Source organism: Schistocerca serialis, chromosome 4 (assembly GCF_023864345.2).
Source record: "Schistocerca serialis cubense isolate TAMUIC-IGC-003099 chromosome 4, iqSchSeri2.2, whole genome shotgun sequence".
Lineage (NCBI taxonomy): Eukaryota > Metazoa > Arthropoda > Insecta > Orthoptera > Acrididae > Schistocerca > Schistocerca serialis.
In genome coordinates, this window is record NC_064641.1 from 438,564,892 (window position 1) to 438,572,796 (window position 7,905).

Here is a 7,905-nt window from a genome sequence, read left to right on the forward strand (position 1 = left end):
GTACATATTGCCAATTTGTCTTTCAGCGAAAGTGTGTTTCCTGAGAGGATGAAAATCTCTAAGGTTAGACCTCTGTTTAAAAAAGGAGATCCATACAAGGTAAAAAATTATAGACCAATATCCCTTCTCCAATCATTTTCAAAAATTCTAGAGAAATTAATGAAAACCAGACTCATAAATTACTTAGATGCTCACAAACCTCTAAACTGCAATCAACATGGCTTTCGCTCAGGCCACAGCACAGAATCAGCTATCCATGCCTATACCAAAGAGATTGTCAGGAGTCTCGACACTAAAAAATGTGTAGTGGGAATTAACTTAGATTTATCTAAAGCTTTTGATACAGTAAATCACAAAATTCTGTTAAACAAGATGGAGGCAATAGGTGTAAGGGGAGTTGTGAAGCAGTGGTTTGAATCTTACCTTCAAGATAGAACTCAGGTGGTAGAAATCATCGCAGAGCATAAAAATCAGAAAATCAAGTGGGTCTCAGATGCAAAGAAATCGGAAATAGGTGTCCCACAGGGCAGTGTTCTCGGTCCTTTATTATTCTTGCTTTATATAAATGACATAAAAAATCCTAATATTTCTACCAAAATAATGTTGTTTGCAGATGACACTAGCATAATTATAAGTGATGATAAAAAATCATTAACCGCCACAACTGATACAGTCCTGAAATATATTCAACATTGGTTTAATGCTAATGAGTTAACACTTAATCTAAGTAAAACAAATTATATACAGTATGGCAAAGCAACTCAAGATATGGACCTCCAGTTAAAACTAATGGATAAGAAGATAGAGCGTGTGGTGTCACCGCCAGACACCACACTTGCTAGGTGGTAGCTTAAATCGGCCGCGGTCCATTTAGTACATGTCGGACCCGCGTGTCGCCACTGTGTGATCGCAGACCTAGCGCCACCACAAGGCAGGTCTCGAGAGATGATATAGCACTCGCCCAGTTGTACGAGGAGATTGCTAGCGACCATACGGACGAAGCCTTCCTCTCATTTGCCGAGAGCCAGTTAGAATAGCCTTCTGCTAAGTCCATGGCTACGACCTAGCAAGGCGCCATTAGCCTTACCTACTTTGAGAGTTATAGTATAAATGTCTCAAGAAGAATGCTGTAGTCATCAAATAATAAAGTTAAGTATAAAGCAGCTACGTACTTTTCTTGCTACCATTCAATAGTTATCCTGTTCCAGAATTGACGCCCGTCGGCGTGAGTGTGTACTCGTGCCTTTCTATCGGCTACCCGTCACTGTGGACTGGCTGCCTTGTCAGTCCACTTCATTGGTGACGAGTCTACAAAGGATCTTGTGTTTTACTTTGCTTACATTTATTTGTGTCATGGCTTCGCCAGATGTACTGTCCGAATTTTATCGCTTGCAGAATCAGCAGACGCAGGCGTTATTGGATGCCCTTGGACAGCTCGTCCAGGGTCAACGTGCGCTGCACACCGATGCGGCCGCCGCCGCTTCACCGCTACCGCAGCCACAATCTGCCGTTGCACCGCCTTTTAGGCACTACGACCCGAACCAGGAGACGTGGCAGGAATGGTCCCGACAGTTCGCCTTCCACCTCGCCGCCTACAGAATTCAAGGTAATGAGCGGCAGCCGTTTTTGTTTTCTTGTGTCGGTGTGTCCACCTACCGTGTGATAGTGAAATTGTTTCCCCGACGAGACGTAGCAACTCTGTCCTACGAGGAAATTTTGTCTGCATTAGATGCCTATTTCAAAGAAACAGTTAATGTGGTTGCAAAACGGTATACGTTTTTTCGTACAAAACGTACGGCCGGTCAAACTAATAGGGAGTGGGTAGCAACATTGCAAGGACTTACTAGGGACTGTGCCTTTGAATGTGACTGTGGTCTTTCTTATTCAGATACAATGGTGCGTGATGCAATTGCACAGAACATTTCTGATGTTCGCATACGGGAGCAAATTTTGAAACTAGTTAATCCCTCCCTTCAACAAGTGATAGACATATTGGATAGACAGGACACTCTTGACTGTGCTCAGGAATCTTTTGAAACTTCGCCAGCTGTGTGTAACATTAACCGGCCCGCTGGGCGCTCTCGAGCTGCGCGGCCCGGTCAACTGCCCTCGCATACGTCCGCACAGCTGCCGCCGCGCGCTAAGCCAGGTGTGCCGCGCCAGCACACAATTGCAGTGAAATCATGCCCGCGGTGTGCTACTAGACATTCGCGTGAACATTGCCCATCACGCCAAGCTATTTGCTTTTTCTGCAATAAGAAAGGACATGTTGAAAGTGTTTGCCAGAAAAAGCTCCGTTCAGACAATCACAACCATTCCAGGCCCTTTGCTTCGCGCCGGAATCGAACCAAGGACACTCAGGCTCGTGGACCTTCGCCCATGGACATTCATGTCGTTAATTCCACTTTGTCCAGTGACACTTTCTCTAACAGTGCCTGTGTTCATCCCACAAAAACTGTGCGTCGACGTCGCCGGAAATCACGTCAATTAGCAAGTGATTCTGTACCAGTGTCTGTTCAAATTGCACAAAACAGTCGCTCTTGTCGTCAGCAGAACAATAAACTTTTTGTGGACTTAGACTTTGAAGGCAAAGTGATACCATTCCAGCTCGATACCGGAGCTGCAGTTTCATTGCTCAATCACGACACGTACAAACACCTGGGCGCACCTCCGTTGCGTGCCGCAAATGTTCAGTTAAAAAGTTATTCTGGACAGACACTTCCTGTGTTAGGACAGTGCACTCTTTTTGCAACATATAAAGGACAAACAAAACTTGTGTCATTTTATGTTCTTCGTTCTTCTTCTGCAGTGAACTTGTTTGGCTTAGATTTATTTCAGTTGTTTAACATGTCTATTGTAAATCAGGTCCTATCAGTGAATCAAACTGTGCCTACAGACAGTGTTTCTAGTGTATGTGACGAATTTGCAGACATTTTTGCACCGGGCCTTGGTTGCGCTAAAAACTATGAAGCACATTTGGAACTGAAAGTAAACGCGCAACCGAAATTTTTCAGAGCACGCAATGTTCCTCACGCATTGCGTCATGAGGTCGCAAGAACATTCCACGTTTTAGAATCACAAGGTGAGAGTGAATGTGCGCAATGCCTCTTCTCTTTCAGCTCCGCTTCATCGCTTACGCCGTGCAGGTGTTCCGCTTCTCTGGACGACGGAATGCGAACGCGCCTTTCGCCAGTTGAATTCGGCGTTGCTTTCTAATACTTGCCTCACGCCTTTCGATCCCCGGAAACCCCTTTTGTTGATGGTAGATGCATCGGATTTCGGGATCGGTGCTGTGCTTGCGCACAAAGTTGGCTCCCATGATCGCCCTATTGCCTTTGCGTCCAAATTGCTCTCGTCTGCGCAAAGAAATTATTCACAGATAGAGAAAGAAGCTTTGGCTCTCGTGTTTGGTGTTACTAAGTTCCATGATTTCTTGTATGGTCGTCACTTTACCATCATCACAGACCACAAACCTTTGACATCGCTTTTTCATCCGACCAAGCCTGTACCTCCACGTACAGCGCAGAAATTCATTCGCTGGTCTATTTTCCTCTCGCAGTACCGCTACGATATCTTGTATCGGTCCACTGCTAAGCACGGAAACGCCGATGCGTTGTCCCGTTTGCCTGTTGCTGAGGATAAAGCATTCGATTCTTCCGAACTTGCTTGCATGTTCATTGATTCAGAAACCGATGAAGTGGTCGAATCGTTTCCGATTGATTTTCGTCGTGTAGCTACAGCCACAGCTGCTGTCCCTGTCCTTGCTACTGTTTTACGTTTTGTTGCTACGCAATGGCCTTTGTCAAAGTCTCGGATCGAGGATCCGTTGGTTCGCCGATTTTTTGCTCACAAGGAGAGACTTTTTGTTCGACGTGGTGTTTTGTTGTTGCGTTCTGATAATGATCAGTCCAGGGTCGTGGTCCCAGGTTCGTTACAGTCCTCTGTTTTACGGCTTCTTCACCACGGACATTGGGGTATAGTGCGAACGAAACAACTTGCTCGTCAGCACTGTACTTGGTTCGGAATCGATGCTGCGATTACGAATATGTGTTCTTCTTGCATGGCATGTGCTGAACAACAATCCGCACCGCCGCGGAAAGTCTTTGCATGGCCAAAAGCCACTTCCCCTTGGCAACGCTTGCACATTGATTTTGCTGGTCCATTCTGGAATGCTCGATGGTTGGTTCTGGTCGATGCCTTCAGTAATTTTCCTTTTGTTGTCCGGATGTCTTCCACGACGTCCTCCGCCACCATCCAAGCGTTGTCTGCTATCTTTTGCATTGAAGGTCTTCCGCAGACTATTGTTTCCGACAATGGCCCACAATTCATGTCCGCAGAATTTCAGTCATTCTGCCAGGCCAATGGTATTCAACATCTGACATCCGCGCCATTTTCGCCTCAGTCCAACGGTGCCGCTGAACGATTGGTCCGGACTTTCAAGTCACAGATGTTGAAATTGAAAGAGTCGCATTCTTGGGAGGACGCATTGTTGCTCTTTTTGTCTTCGTATCGCTCTCAGCCCCGAGATGGTCGCTCGCCGGCTGAGTTGCTCCACGGTCGTCCTCATCGCACCTTGATGTCTTTGCTGCATCCGCCGCATCAGGTTCCTGTGCAGCGGCAGACTCCTGCTTTTGCTCCAGGCGACGTTGTATTTTATCGCAACTATCGCGGGTCACGGCGTTGGCTCGCAGGGCGCATTCTTCGCTGCCTCGTCCGCGCGATGTATTTGGTTTTGGGGGCCTCTGGTGAGGTGCGTCGGCATCTCAATCAGCTGCGCCTCTGTCATCGCACGGGTTCTGCCGCTCCCCGTCTGCTTTCAGCGACGGTGCCGTCCGGTCAGCGCCCTGGGGACCCATCTACTGGCTCGCCTCATCCCCAGGTGTTACCGACGATGCCTTCCATTTTGCCCCATGGCGACGCGACGCCGCAGCCGCCGCCGCCGCCGCCGCCTGTTCTTCCGCCGGTGCCGCCCGCATTCGACGCTTCGCTGCAGCCGCCAAGCGCCTCCCAGGGTCACGCGCCGCCGATCGCTTCCCGTGACCAGCTGTCCTCCGCCATGGAACTCCCGACCGCTCCGGACCACATGACGTCTTCGCGCGTCGGCTACCCCGACGCAATGGAGGTCGACACTTCGGCCCCTCATGTTTCTTTACGGGCGCATACACCGCATGTTGACGTGCACCCTGGACTAGCTTTTCAGGCGTTTCCTAGCTCCCCTCGGACCGAATGGCCGGGTGCGGGTGGCACAGCCTCGCCTGTTGTTAGGCTCCCCACCTCGTCGCATACGTCAACATGGGGTCCTCCCCACGGCGGGCGGAAGCCTTATCTCACGACCGTTCGCTGATTTGCGGGGGAGGAATGTGGTGTCACCGCCAGACACCACACTTGCTAGGTGGTAGCTTAAATCGGCCGCGGTCCATTTAGTACATGTCGGACCCGCGTGTCGCCACTGTGTGATCGCAGACCTAGCGCCACCACAAGGCAGGTCTCGAGAGACGATATAGCACTCGCCCAGTTGTACGAGGAGATTGCTAGCGACCATACGGACGAAGCCTTCCTCTCATTTGCCGAGAGCCAGTTAGAATAGCCTTCTGCTAAGTCCATGGCTACGACCTAGCAAGGCACCATTAGCCTTACCTACTTTGAGAGTTATAGTATAAATGTCTCAAGAAGAATGCTGTAGTCATCAAATAATAAAGTTAAGTATAAAGCAGCTACGTACTTTTCTTGCTACCATTCAATAGTTATCCTGTTCCAGAATTGACGCCCGTCGGCGTGAGTGTGTACTCGTGCCTTTCTATCGGCTACCCGTCACTGTGGACTGGCTGCCTTGTCAGTCCACTTCAGAGCGTGTACAATCCACAAAGTTTTTGGGCATGCACATTGATCAGAACTTAAGCTGGAAAGACCATCTCAAGTACTTATCCCACAGGCTCAATTCGGCATGTTTTGCATTGAGGATATTATCTAGAGTATGCAGCACAGACTGTACTAGACTAGTGTATTTTGCTTACTTTCAGTCCATCGTGTCTTATGGCATAGTGTTCTGGGGTAAAACTAAATCAAGCTTAACAGATATCTTCAAATTTCAGAAAAGAGCTGTACGAATCATAACACATAACTCTCCAAGAACTCATTGTAGGCCCCTTTTCAAAGAACTGCAAATACTCACAATACCATCACTGTATATTTTTAAAAGCATTCTGTGTACAAGAGCACATATGAAAAATCTACACTCCTGGAAATGGAAAAAAGAACACATTGACACTGGTGTGTCAGAGCCACCATACTTGCTCCGGACACTGCGAGAGGGCTGTACAAGCAATGATCACACGCACGGCACAGCGGACACACCAGGAACCGCGGTGTTGGCCGTCGAATGGCGCTAGCTGCGCAGCATTTGTGCACCGCCGCCGTCAGTGTCAGCCAGTTTGCCGTGGCATACGGAGCTCCATCGCAGTCTTTAACATTGGTAGCATGCCGCGACAGCGTGGACGTGAACCGTATGTGCAGTTGACGGACTTTGAACGAGGGCATATAGTGGGCATGCGGGAGGCCGGGTGGACGTACCGCCGAATTGCTCAACACGTGGGGCGTGAGGTCTCCACAGTACATCGATGTTGTCGCCAGTGGTCGGCGGAAGGTGCACGTGCCCGTCGACCTGGGACCAGACCGCAGCGACGCACGGATGCACGCCAAGACCGTAGGATCCTACGCAGTGCCGTAGGGGACCGCACCGCCACTTCCCAGCAAATTAGGGACACTGTTGCTCCTGGGGTATCAGCGAGGACCATTCGCAACCGTCTCCATGAAGCTGGGCTACAGTCCCGCACATCGTTAGGCCGTCTTCCGCTCACGCCCCAACATCGTGCAGCCCGCCTCCAGTGGTGTCGCGACAGGCGTGAATGGAGGGACGAATGGAGACGTGTTGTCTTCAGCGATGAGAGTCGCTTCTGCCTTGGTGCCAATGATGGTCATATGCGTGTTTGGCGCCGTGCAGGTGAGCACCACAATCAGGACTGCATACGACCGAGGCACACAGGGCCAACACCCGGCATCATGGTGTGGGGAGCGATCTCCTACACTGGCCGTACACCACTGGTGATCGTCGAGGGGACACTGAATAGTGCACGGTACATCCAAACCGTCATCGAACCCATCGTTCTACCATTCCTAGACCGGCAAGGGAACTTGCTGTTCCAACAGGACAATGCACGTGCGCATGTATCCCTTGCCACCCAACGTGCTCTAGAAGGTGTAAGTCAACTACCCTGGCCAGCAAGATCTCCGGATCTGTCCCCCATTGAGCATGTTTGGGACTGGATGAAGCGTCGTCTCACGCGGTCTGCACGTCCAGCACGAACGCTGGTCCAACTGAGGCGCCAGGTGGAAATGGCATGGCAAGCCGTTCCACAGGACTACATCCAGCATCTCTACAATCGTCTCCATGGGAGAATAGCAGCCTGCATTGCTGCGAAAGGTGGATATACACTGTACTAGTGCCAACATTGTGCATGCTCTGTTGCCTGTGTCTATGTGCCTGTGGTTCTGTCAGTGTGATCATGTGATGTATCTGACCCCAGGAATGTGTCAATAAAGTTTCCCCTTCCTGGGACAATGAATTCGCGGTGTTCTTATTTCAATTTCCAGGAGTGTATGTACAAATGAGGACTGCCATAATTATAATACTAGAACTCGTAAGAATTTGTATGTAGAAAGGGTAAGGACAACACAAACCCAAAAGCATGTAAGTTATTTTGGAATAAAACTCTACAATGCTCTACCAGTGTACATGAAGGCAATAATAGATGAAGTAAAATTTAAGACTGAACTTAAAAATTACCTTTTAAGCAAAACATTCTATGACGTAGATGAGTACTTTGATTGTGTGTAAATTTATTGCCA